The sequence below is a fragment of the Theropithecus gelada genome, chromosome X (genome assembly GCF_003255815.1).
Source record: "Theropithecus gelada isolate Dixy chromosome X, Tgel_1.0, whole genome shotgun sequence".
NCBI lineage: Eukaryota > Metazoa > Chordata > Mammalia > Primates > Cercopithecidae > Theropithecus > Theropithecus gelada.
The window spans coordinates 34,467,402-34,481,161 of NC_037689.1; the positions used below are offsets into that span (position 1 = coordinate 34,467,402).

At 40.8% G+C, this 13,760-nt stretch overlaps 1 pseudogene; it reads right to left on the reverse strand.

The window, feature by feature from the left end:
* Positions 1–11,301: 11,301 nt before the first annotated feature.
* On the reverse strand, positions 11,302–11,807 carry LOC112616586 (annotated as a pseudogene).
* Between the last annotated feature and the right edge of the window lie 1,953 nt (positions 11,808–13,760).

Here is a 13,760-nt window from a genome sequence, read left to right on the forward strand (position 1 = left end):
TGGCCGCATAAATATCTTCTTTTGAGAAGTCTCTGTTCATATCCTTCGCCCACTTTTTGATGGGTTTTTTTTTTCTTGTAAATTTGTTTAAGTTCGTTGTAGATTCTGGATAATAGCCCTTTGTCAGACGGATAGATTGCAAAAATTTTCTCCCATTCTGTAGGTTGCCTTTTCACTCTGATGATAGTTTCTTTTGTTGTGCAGAATCTCTTTAGTTTAATTAGATCATTTGTCAATTTTGGCTTTTGTTGCCATTGCTTTTGGTGTTTTAGTCATGAAGTCTTTGCCCATGCCTATGTCCCGAATGGTATTTGTCAATTTTGGCTTTTGTTGCCATTGCTTTTGGTGATGTAGTCATGAAGTCTTTGCCCATTCCTGTGTCCTGAATTGTTGGGAGCAAGCCCCCCAAAATCTGGCCATATACTGGCCCCCAAACTTGCCATAAATAAAATCTCTGCAGCACTGTAACATGTCCATAATGGCCCTAATGCCCAAGCTGGAAGGTTGTGGGTTTATGGGAATGAGGGCAAGGAACATCTGGCCTGCTCAGGGCAGAAAACCGCTTAAAGGCATTCTTAAGCCACAAACAAAAGCATGAGCGATCTGTGTCTTAAGGGTGTGTTCTTGCTGCAATTAATTTGGCCCATCTCTTCGTTTCCCATAAGGGATACTTTTAGTTAATTTAATATCTATAGAAACAATGCTAATGACTGGTTTGTTATTAGTAAATATGTGGGTAAATCTCTGTTTGGGGCTCTAAGCTCTGAAGGCTGTGAGACCCCTGATTCCCCACTTCACACCTCTGTATTTCTGTGTGTGTGTCTTTAATTCCTCTAGCGCCGCTGGGTTAGGGTCTCCCCAACCAAGCTGGTCTTGGCACTGAATGGTATTGCCTAGGTTTTCTTCTAAGATTTTTGTGGTTTTAGGTCTTACAGTTAAGTCTTTAACCCATCTCGAGTTCATTTTTGTGTAAGTTGTAAGGAAGGGTTCCAGTTTCAGTTTTCTGCATGCAGCTAGCCAGTTTTCCCAACACCATTTATTACATAGAGAATCCTTTCTGCATTGCTTGTTTTTGTCAGGTTCGTCAAAGATCGGATGGTTGTAGATGTGTGGCATTATTTCTGAGACCTCTGTTCTGTTCCATTGGTCTATATATCTGTTTTGGTACCAGTACCATGCTGTTTTGGTTACTGTAGCCTTGTAATATAGTTTGAAGTCAGGTAGCGTGATGCCTCCAGCTTTGTTCTTTTTGCTTAGGATTTACTTGGCTATATGGTATATTTTTTGGTTCCATATGAAATTTAAAGTAGTTTTTTTCTAATTCTGAGAAGAAAGTAAATGGTAGCTTGATGGGGATGTATTGAATCTATAAATTACTTTGGGAAATATGACCATTTTCAGGATATCATTTTTTCCCATCCATGAGCATGGAATCTTTTTCCATTTGTTTGTGTTCTCTCTCATTTCCTTGAGCAGTGGTTCATAGTTCTCCTTGAAGAGGTCCTTCACATCCCTTGTAAGTTGGATTCCTAGGTATTTTATTCTCTTTGAAGCAATTGTGAATGGGAGTTCACTCATGATTTGGCTCTCTGTTTGTCTATTATTGGTGTATAGGAATGCTTGTGATTTTTGCACATTGATTTTGTATCCTGAGATTTTGCTGAAGTTGCTTATCAGCTTAAGGAGATTGTGGACTGAGACAATGGGGTTTTCTTTTTTTTTTTTTTTTTTTTAATTTATTTATTATTATTATACTTTAAGTTGTAGGGTACATGTGCATAACGTGCAGGTTTGTTACATATGTATACTTGTGCCATGTTGGTCTGCTGCACCCATCAACTCGTCATTTACATCAGGTATAACTCCCAATGCAATCCCTCCCCCCTCCCCCCTCCCCATGATAGGCCCCGGTGTGTGATGTTCCCCTTCCTGAGTCCAAGTGATCTCATTGTTCAGTTCCCACCTATGAGTGAGAACATGCGGTGTTTGGTTTTCTGTTCTTGTGATAGTTTGCTAAGAATGATGGTTTCCAGCTGCATCCATGTCCCTACAAAGGACGCAAACTCATCCTTTTTTATGGCTGCATAGTATTCCATGGTGTATATGTGCCACATTTTCTTAATCCAATCTGTCACTGATGGACATTTGGGTTGATTCCAAGTCTTTGCTATTGTGAATAGTGCTGCAATAAACATACGTGTGCATGTGTCTTTATAGCAGCATAATTTATAATCCTTTGGGTATATACCCAGTAATGGGATGGCTGGGTCATATGGTATATCTAGTTCTAGATCCTTGAGGAATCGCCATACTGTTTTCCATAATGGTTGAACTAGTTTACAGTCCCACCAACAGTGTAAAAGTGTTCCTATTTCTCCACATCCTCTCCAGCACCTGTTGTTTCCTGACTTTTTAATGATCGCCATTCTAACTGGTGTGAGATGGTATCTCATTGTGGTTTTGATTTGCATTTCTCTGATGGCCAGTGATGATGAGCATTTTTTCATGTGTTTGTTGGCTGTATGAATGTCTTCTTTTGAGAAATGTCTATTCATATCCTTTGCCCACTTTTTGATGGGGTTGTTTGTTTTTTTCTTGTAAATTTGTTGGAGTTCTTTGTAGGTTCTGGATATTAGCCCTTTGTCAGATGAGTAGATTGCAAAAATTTTCTCCCATTCTGTAGGTTGCCTGTTCACTCTGATGGTAGTTTCTTTTGCTGTGCAGAAGCTCTTTAGTTTAATGAGATCCCATTTGTCAATTTTGGCTTTTGCTGCCGTTGCTTTTGGTGTTTTAGACATGAAGTCTTTGCCCATGCCTATGTCCTGAATGGTACTACCTAGGTTTTCCTCTAGGATTTTTATGGTATTAGGTCTAACATTTAAGTCTCTAATCCATCTTGAATTAATTTTCGTATAAGGAGTAAGGAAAGGATCCAGTTTCAGCTTTCTACTTATGGCTAGCCAATTTTCCCAGCACCATTTATTAAATAGGGAATCCTTTCCCCATTTCTTGTTTTTCTCAGGTTTGTCAAAGATCAGATGGCTGCAGATGTGTGGTATTATTTCTGAGGACTCTGTTCTGTTCCATTGGTCTATATCTCTGTTTTGGTACCAGTACCATGCTGTTTTGGTTACTGTAGCCTTGTAGTATAGTTTGAAGTCAGGTAGCGTGATGCCTCCAGCTTTGTTCTTTTGACTTAGGATTGTCTTGGAGATGCGGGCTCTTTTTTGGTTCCATATGAATTTTAAAGCAGTTTTTTCCAATTCTGTGAAGAAACTCATTGGTAGCTTGATGGGGATGGCATTGAATCTATAAATTACCTTGGGCAGTATGGCCATTTTCACGATATTGATTCTTCCTATCCATGAGCATGGTATGTTCTTCCATTTGTTTGTGTCCTCTTTTATTTCACTGAGCAGTGGTTTGTAGTTCTCCTTGAAGAGGTCCTTTACATCCCTTGTAAGTTGGATTCCTAGGTATTTGATTCTCTTTGAAGCAATTGTGAATGGAAGTTCATGCATGATTTGGCTCTGTATTTGTCTGTTATTGGTGTATAAGAATGCTTGTGATTTTTGCACATTAATTTTGTATCCTGAGACTTTGCTGAAGTTGCTTATCAGCTTAAGGAGATTTTGGGCTGAGACAATGGGGTTTTCTAAATATACAATCATGTCATCTGCAAACAGGGACAATTTGACTTCTTCTTTTCCTAACTGAATACCCCTGATTTCTTTCTCTTGCCTAATTGCCCTAGCCAGAACTTCCAACACTATGTTGAATAGAAGTGGTGAGAGAGGGCATCCCTGTCTTGTGCCAGTTTTCAAAGGGAATTTTTCCAGTTTTTGGCCATTCAGTATGATATTGGCTGTGGGTTTGTCATAAATAGCTCTTATTATTTTGAGGTACGTTCCATCAATACCGAATTTATTGAGCGTTTTTAGCATGAAGGGCTGTTGAATTTTGTCAAAAGCCTTTTCTGCATCTATTGAGATAATCATGTGGTTCTTGTCTTTGGTTCTGTTTATATGCTGGATTATGTTTATTGATTTGCGAATGTTGAACCAGCCTTGCATCCCAGGGATGAAGCCCACTTGATCATGGTGGATAAGCTTTTTGATGTGTTGTTGAATCCGGTTTGCCAGTATTTTATTGAGGATTTTTGCATCGATGTTCATCAGGGATATTGGTCTAAAATTCTCTTTTTTTGTTGTGTCTCTGCCAGGCTTTGGTATCAGGATGATGTTGGCCTCATAAAATGAGTTAGGGAGGATTCCCTCTTTTTCTATTGATTGGAATAGTTTCAGAAGGAATGGTACCAACTCCTCCTTATACCTCTGGTAGAATTCAGCTGTGAATACGTCTGGTCCTGTGCTTTTTTTGGTTGGTAGGCTATTAATTACTGCCTCAATTTCAGAACTTGTTATTGATCTACTCAAGGATTTGACTTTTTCCTGATTTAGTCTTGGGAGGGTGTATGTGTCCAGGAATTTATCCATTTCTTGTAGATTTTCTAGTTTATTTGCGCAGAGCTGTTTTTAGTATTCTCTGATAGTAGTTTGTATTTCTGTGGGATCAGTGGTAATATCCCCTTTATCATTTTGTATTGTGTCTATTTGATTCTTCTCTCTTTTCTTCTTTGTTAGTCTGGCTAGTGGTCTATCTATTTTGTTAATCTTTTCAAAAAACCACCTCCTGGATTCACCGATTTTTTGAAGGGTTTTTTGTGCCTCTATCTTCTTTAGTTCGGCTCTGTTTTTAGTTATTTCTTGTCTTCTACTAGCTTTTGAATTTGTTTGCTCTTGCTTCTCTAGTTCTTTTAATTGTGATGTTAGGGTGTCGATTTCAGGTATTTCCCCGCTTTCTTTTGAGAACAAAGACATTTAGTGCTATAACTTTCCCTCTAAACACTACTTTAGCTGTATCCCAGAGATTCTGGTATGCTGTCTTTGTTCTCATTGGTTTCAAATAACTTATTTATTTCTGCCTTAATTTCGTTATTTATCCACTAGTCATTGAGGAGCAGGTTGCTGGAGTTTGCTGGAGGTCCACTCTAGACCCTGTTTGCCTGGGTATTACCAGCGAAGGCTGCAGAATAGCAAAGATTACTGCCTTTTCCTTCCTCTGGAAGCTTCATCCCAGAGGGGCACCCACTAGATGCCAGTTGGAGCTCTCCTGTATGAGGTGTCTGTTGACCCCTGCTGGGAGGTGTCTCCTAGTCAGGAGGCACGAGGGTCAGGGACCCAGCTGAGTTGGCAGTCTGTCCCTTAGCAAAGCTCAAGCACTGTGCTGGGAGATACACTGCTCTCTTCAGAATTGGCAGGCAGGAACATTAAAGTCTGCTGAAGCTGTGCCCACAGCCACCGCTTCCCCCAGGTGCTCTATCCCAGGGAGATGGAAGTTTGATCAGTAAGCTCCTGACTGGGGCTGCTGCTTTTCTTTTAGATGTGCCCTTCCCACAGAGGAGGAATCTGGAGAGGCATTCTGGCTACAGTGGCTTTGCCAAGCTGCAGTGGGCTATGCCCAGTTCAAACCTCCCGGCAGGTTTGTTTACACTGTGAGGGGAAAACCACCTACTCGAGCCTCAGTAATGACAGACACCTCTCCCCCTACCAAGCCTGAGCATCCCAGGTTGACTTCAGACTGCTGTGCTGGCAGCAAGAATTTCAAGCCAGTGGATCTTAGCTTGCTGGGCTCTGTGGGGTTGGGATCTACTGAGCTAGACCACTTGACTCCCTGGCTTCAGCCCCCTTTCCAGGGGAGTGAATGGTTCCGTCTCGCTGGTGTTCCAGGTGCCACTGGGGTATGAAAAAAAAAAAAACTGCAGTTAGCTAGGTGTCTGCCCAAATGGCCGACCAGTTTTGTGCTTGAAACCCAGGGCCCTGGTCATGTAGGCACCCGACGAGAGAATCTCCTGGTCTGTGGGTTGCAAAGACTGTGGGAAAAGCATAGTACCTGGGCTGGAATGCACTGTTCCTCATGGCACAGTCCCTCACGGCTTCCCTTGGCTAGGAGAGGGGGTTCTCCGACCCCTTGCACTTCCCAGGTGAGATGACACCCCACCCTGCTTCTGCTCACCCTCCGTGGGCTGCATCTACTGTCTAACCAGTCCCAATGAAATGAGACGGGTACCTCAGTTGGAAATGCAGAAATCCCCCGCCTTCTGTGTTGATCTTTCTGGGAGCTGCAGACCAGAGCTGTTCCTATTTGGCCATCTTCCCAGTCACCTGGTAATTTAACTCTTATGGGCCAAAACGGCAAAAGTCATCTGTGGTCAAATCAGAGCCCATTACATCTGTCAAAGGTCATGGAATTGATAAGATTTTGGAGTTAGATGGAACATTCATGACTGAATGATTCCCATCTTATTTTATAGATGAGGAAACTAAGGCTCAAAGAGACTAAGTAACCGGCTTAGTAAGGTTACACAGTTCCCTAGAGGAAAAGCTAGGGTTAGAAAATGGGGCTTTTCAGCCAGGCATGGTGGCTCCCGACTGTAATCCCGGCACTTTGGGAAGTTGAGGTGGGTAGATCACTTGAGGTCAGGAGTTCGAGACCAGCCTGGTCAACATGGTAAAACGCTGTCTCTACTAAAAATACAAAAATTAGCTGGGCACAGTGGCAAACACCTGTAATTCCAGCTACTCGGGAGGCTGAGGAAGGAGAATCACTTGAACCGGATTTACAGTGTGCTGAGATGGAGCCACTGCACTCTAGCCTGGGTGAGAGACAGAGAGAGAGACCCTGTCTCAAAACAAACAAACAAATCAACAACAACAACAACAACAAAAAGAAAATGGAGCTTTTCTGTTCTTTAAGCAGAGATGTTTGCATTAACCCAGGCAACTTCAATGATTCTAATCACTAGTGCATAACAGTGAAGAAGCTTATCATTAAACCTCAGGGTAGTGAGGAAAAGCCAAAAACACGGTATGATAACTTCTATCAGAACCTGAATACTTGCTTCCACTGATTTGGTTGTCCTTTGCCTTTCTCCAAAAACAAGGTCTTCATTTCACTCACTGCATTTGCCTAGTCCTTTTTCAGGTCATTATGCTAACATGAGAACCAAAATAACAACACTGTATACTGGAGATTTTTTAAATAATGGTGATCTATAAGGCAGTGGTTCTCAAAGTGAGGCCCTGGACTAGCAGCATCTGCATCACCAAAAACCTTAGGAGAAAATTGAAAACCACCCTAATAGGTAAGTCCACGCTAGGTGCTAATGTAATGGTCCCTGTCTGTTGCGTAAGGAAAGATCACTTCCTTCTCTGATAAAAATGGCTCTGGTTCTGGTAAGTTATACTCGAATTTAATTATATTTCATGGCAAATCTTGTAAATCAGCTGAAAAGTTATGCCAACTTGGTGGACATTGGCAGAGAATACAAGCTTCTGACTTACCTCAAGGTTTGAATGTACCTAGAACAAAAGTTTCTGATATTTGTACTCACTTAACCAACAACTATAATTGCTGGGCACTGTTGTGGTTGCTTGGGATATTTCAGTTGTTACTAACGCTTTGGTTTTATGGAAAGACAAAGACAATGCTGGTCTTCTAGCAGCACAAAGCATAAGGTAATGTTCCTATATTATTCATATTCCATTGGCAAAAATGCAGTTATTATCAAAAAACATTGAAATTAAAAGTACTTAAGTCATTTGTAATAAGGGATTCAACAAACACCCAATATCTAAGCAATTTCCAATGATTTCAGTAATATGAGAATTGCCTTTAAAAAGTAATGTTTTAGGGCCAAGTGCAGTGACTCACGCCTGTAATTCCAGCACTTTGGGAGTCAGAGGCAGGAGGATCGCTTGAGTCTAAGAGTTCAAGACCTGCCTAGGCAACGTGGCGAGACCCTGTCTCTACAAAAAATTTAAAAATTAGCTGGGCATGGTGGTGCATACCTGTGGTCCTAGCTCCTCGGGAGGCTGAGATTGGAGGATTGCTTGAGCCTGGAAGATCAAGGCTGCAGTGAGCCATGATCACACCACTGCACTTCAGCCTGGGTGACAGAGTAAGACCTTGTCTCAAACAAACAAACAAAACAAATAGAGAATAAAAAGTTTAGAAACAGACACAACCGGCTCTAGGAAAACAACTCAACTGTTGAGAGCAATAAGACATATGTACTGATAGCCTATCAACTTGAGACACTAATAAGAAATCGACCAACTTTTTTTTTTTCAACAGAAGGTAAGGAGAATGCAGGTTAACCAGTCAGAATTTCAGGTCAGTTCAGTCAAGAGAGTTTGGACTATGCCTGTTGGTCTCAAAGTTGGTTATCAATTGGAATCACATGGGCATCCTTGAAAATTCCAAATACTCAGGCAACACCCAAGAGTAGTTAAATCAGAACCTTTGGTGTCAATACAGTAGTCAGGAACTTTGTAATGATCCCATTCCAATGTGCAGCCGAGATTGAGAAGCTCCAGTGTAAGGTCATGGACCATGAAGCTTTCAAGTTCTGCCGCCTGCTCTCAACATTTATGTGTATCAGCTTTGGGAAACTATGTGTAGATGGTATGAAGAATGGCGGAAAGTATATAAAAGAACAAAGCACCACCATTAATTTCACAAATCAGTACAAGTCAGTAGCTACAGTTCGGAGAATTTAAATCATTTTCCTCTTTAGTAAGAATTCCTACAAAGTAATGCCCATTTAAAATCCTGATCTATTTCAATTGCTTGCCAGAAAGGTTGTATCCATTTGCACTTTCACCCAAAGTCCCTAAATCCTGGCAAACACTGTGAATTGATCATCTTTTTCCTTTTTTCCAATCTGATAATTTAACAGTACTGGGGTATTGTTTTATTTGCATTTCTGTAAGAACTTTGTTTTATTGACTACAAATATTTTACTTTCCAGGATCTATAAAGCAATATAGCAATATAAATAATATTGTATAAACATACTCAAACCTCGTTAACCTATCACCTATTATTGCAATACTATTTTCAGATTTTTTCTTCAATAGCAAAAATACTTTATTACTGATTAAAAATAGTATATATGCACTGACAAAATTTTGATAAATGCAAAGACAAGTAATGAAAATAATCAGCAGTAACAATGGCTAAAAGTGGAGTATACATACAAACAAATACTTGTTTTAAAACTTTTTTTGGTTTACTCTTAGCATAGTACCTTTTTCCATGTCATGTAATATTCTAATATGTGACTTTTGGAGGCTGCATAGTATTCTAAAGTAATATATTTTAAATCCAATATTCTTCAAAAAAATCTGAAACAACAGATCTTGGCTTGAATATGAAATTTTTAACATTTCTATTGTATATATTACAAGTGGTGGATTGCTACTTTGGTGGTTCCCGATGAACCATAACTCCCGGTATTCACACTCCTGTGGAGTATCCTTCCATATGAACTTCGGGCTCGGCCAATAAATAGGACATTAGCAAGAATGATGTAAGCAAACACTTGATAAGTGCTGGCACATTGGAGCTTATCTCTCTTGAAATGCTTACTCTCAGGATCAAACCACCATGAAAAGAAACCCAAGCTAGCCACATGGGGAAGAAAAGAGGAAAAGATCATGCCCTCTCAACCTTCCCCACTGGGGAACCAGACATGTGAACAAAGCCATCTGATTGCAACCTCACAGGAGACCCCAACTGAAACCAACCAAAGAACAGCCCAGCAGAGCCCCAGTCAACCACAGAATCATGAACACATAAAATGGTTGCTGTTTTAAGCAGGTACGTTTTGGGATGGTTTGTTACACAGCAAGAGATAAGCAAAATGTGACAGCATCTAATAGGAATACCTGCTTTAAATATGAAAAAGAAACCCTTAGGATCATAAACTCAAGAAGAATTTTTTGTTTTTATCTAGTCAGATTGCTGAGGTCCTGGCTGTTTAGATGACTTACGGAAAGAACTTGGGCAGTAGAGTCAAGATATGAATAGTAACCCAGTTTTATTACTAGAGATTTGACTTCGTTGAGCATCAGCTTTCTTGTGGGCAAGTTAGGTTTTAACAATAGCTGCCTTGCAGGTGTTTTATTTTCAAGCATTATGAATGATGGCGCCTCGAGTTCCATAACAAGATGAAGGCATATGCAGGTGTGAGTTAACATTTTCATTGGCTGGCCATGTATGTTGAATCCCAAACAAGTGAAGGTCTTCACTATACCTCACCACTCATGAATCTACTTATGGGTCTCAGATGGTGAGCTAGATTGTCAGTAACACCCACCTCAGGAAAACTGCTTCTGAGTTTACAAGACAGCAGGTGGAACCGCTCAAAGACCAATGCATGCATGAATAGTCTTTCCTCTTTTTTACCAGGTCAACTACTTGATTATTTGCATCGGGGGCCTTTTTTCAAGGCATCTGACCTTTTGGACTCATCTGGAAAAATCTAGTATGTACTGAGGACCAGCCTTCAACACAAAGGAAGGTTTTTGTTACATTCGTTTGCATATCCTGTCAAGGATATCTTCAGAACACTTTCATTTCATAGTAAAATGAAACTTACAGAAGAACTAAGCAGTGAAGTGCTTCATACTTTAGTTTAAAAGGGGAATGAGAAACAAAAGACAAGGTTAATTATGACACTGGGGCTTTACAATGCTAAAATTATCCTATATACAAAGGGATATGTAGGCTGTGTTCTTTTTCCATGTCATTACAAAGAACAGGCTCAAGGTATCTGCAAATTTCTAATAAAAATATTATTACTTGAAAAATGTCCATGGTTGTATCTAACTGAAGGGGTTAAAACTTTTAGACTTGTTATACAAATACCACAATATTTGTCATGAAAGTCCTCCCTCCTTTGCATCAAGCAGACCCTGACTTACAACATCTGAGAGTGGAAAAAACTAGCATGAACTGTAAGGAAGTGGGATTCATACCTACCTCTCACTCACACGCTCATCCAAACCAAGCAACTTGCATAAAGAAACCTGAGACTTTGTACTTCCACATGCTGGCAACACAGCATTAACTAGACTCGGGCAACTTGTTTAAGGGGTTTATTTAAGTTCCTATCAGTAAAGAGGTGTTTTTCCAGCTTTGGGAGAAGATGTATGATGCCAAGTTTGTTTGTTTTTTTTTTTAAGTTTAAAACTTTTATAAGTTTCATGTTGGCATTGGATGTTTACATAGTAACTGGTACAATTTACATCAGTTTTATATTTACCTATGTTTGCAAAGATGTCATGTACACAAAGAAACATATTCAATAACTGAGAAACAAGTGAAACTTCTGATCTATACTTTCAGGTTTGTTTCATAATGATAGTTCTGATAAGGATCCTCAGCATACCAGTTTCACCTCTTCCAGAAGGACGTTGTCATTTTATCTTAGAGTTTACTCTGGGATTTACTGCAGAACACAAATTCCCTCAATCACTTTTTTCTTGCAGGTATCTTTTTCCAGAATTTTTTCTTATAACCAGCTTTTCTCCTCACCCAAAGGCCAGAATGAAGTTGAAGAAACCTATAGATGACAGTTTTCACAGTCTTTCTCTTGTCTTTTTGTGTACTGATGTATATTACAGTTCTGACTGGCAGCTTCAGGACACTTGGAAGCAAGGGGGCCACTCTGTTGGGGATCACTGAAGTATGCCCACATGTCAAGTTTCTGACAGATGTAATAAGCCTGGGAGTGGAGGAAATGAATGGTGTCTGAATATGACTAAAACGTCCAGTAGACAATGCAGAAATAAGAGAGGCATTCCTGGCACAGTTTCGGTGGGCTGGAGATGCAAAAATATTCAGGAGCCATAGATTCCTGAAGCTGCTCTCATCACACCAGCAAAAGCAGAGGCAGCCATCTTGCCATCCTGCTATGTTGCCAAGTTTCTTTTTTTTTTTTTTTCTTTGAGCTGAAGTCTCACTCTTGTCCCCAGGCTGGAGTGCAATGGCACAATCTCGGCTCACTGCAACCTCCGCCTCCCTTGTTCAAGTAATTCTCCTGCCTCAGCCTCCCGAGTAGCTGTGATTACAGGTGCCTGCCACCATACCCAGCTAATTTTTGTATTTTTAGTAGAGATGGGGTTTCACCGTGTTAGCCAGGATGGTCTCAAACTCCTGACCTTAGGTGATCCACCCGCCTTGACCTCCCAAAGTGCTGGGATTACAGGCATGAGCCACCATGCCTGGCCAATGCCAAGTTTCTATTGAACCACTTTGATGTCTATGCCTGAGTCAATTGGCAGAGCTGGGACTCAAACCTAGGGCTTCTGTCCATGACCATATCTTTGTTTAATCGCCACTCTGGATGCTGATCAAGTCTGATCTTCCTTTTCATTTCAGAGCATTCACCCCCGGAGTCCTTCAATGTTTAAATCTCTAGATTAAAATATGGTACTGCTGGGTATGGTGGCTCATGCCTATAATCTAAAAATATTGGGAGGCTGAAGTGGGAGGATTGCTTGAGACCAGGAGATCAAGGCCAATGTGGAAAACATAGTGAGACCCTGTTTCTAAAAATAAATAAATAAAATAGAATAAAATATGGCACTAAACTGGGTGGCCAGATAAAATACAGGACACCCAATTAAATTTGAATTTCAGATAAAAAATAATTTTTTAGTAGAAGCATGTCCCGATTTGCTAAATTTGGCAACCCTACACTAAACCTTACCTACCCACCAAGGGCTGTTCCCACTCCTCCTCATTTCCACCTAAAAGGAAAGAAGAAATACAACGAGACCTAGAAAACAAAGTATGAGGTGCCCCAGCCAGTGAGAGGCCAATTCTCACAAGATAAAGAGAAGAACTGTATCCTCTCCATCCAGTGATCTCTCTTGAGCTAACTTACAGATGGGGGACTAGACCAATAAGGTAGGATCTTCTACGTCATCACTCAGACTGGGGTAGTTCACTGGAGCCACAGCTAACTCTTCAGAAGAAGGTCTTTCGGAGGCCCAAGGGTATTTATTGCACTAGTGCTTGCCATACCAAAGATCAGAAACAACCCAAATGTCCATTAGGGAAATGGTTAAGTAAATTGTGAAACATCCAGAAAATGGGATGTTTTCCAGCTATGAGAAGAAAAAATACAGATGCCCCTGAGATAAAGGTACAGAAGGAAATGCAAATGAAAAAAAAAAAAAAAAAGGAGAGAGGAAGAGAGTATATGCTAACAAAGTATGACAAAGGCAGGGCCAGAAGAATATGTTTTTACTTGCTAGTATGCCTAAAGAAACTCTGGAAAGATAAGCAAGGAACCAATAAGAATGGTTTCTTGTGGGGATGAGTGTGGGATTGGGTGGATGGTCTATAAGAAGAGCAGAAAAGTTTTTACTCTGTATCTAGAAACCCTGTCTCTACTAAAAATACAAAAAATTAGCCAGGAGTGGTGGTGGACACTTGTAATCCCAGCTACTCGGGAGGCTGAGGCAGGAGAATTGCTTGAACCCTGGAAGCAGAGGTTGCAATGAGCCAAGATCGCGCCATTGCACTCCAGCCTGGGCAACAAGAGCGAAACTCGATCTCAAAAACAAAAAACCAACACACATGGCAGGCCTGAGACTGCTCTCTTTAGAAAGCCCTGCTTGAAAGGTTGGCCCTTGGCTCATGTCTGGGAACTTGGATTTCAGGGTGGTTCCCACCATTCCCAGAACTGAGAAGAGTGGCTCAGTGCTCTTACACCATTTGTACAAACAATATGGTTTTTGCTGCACACCTGCTTTCCTATTGGGAGGCTGGAATTTTGGTACGTGCTGGGCAGAGTGTGCCTACATGACCAGCCCCCAGTAAACACCATGGGCACTGAATCTCTA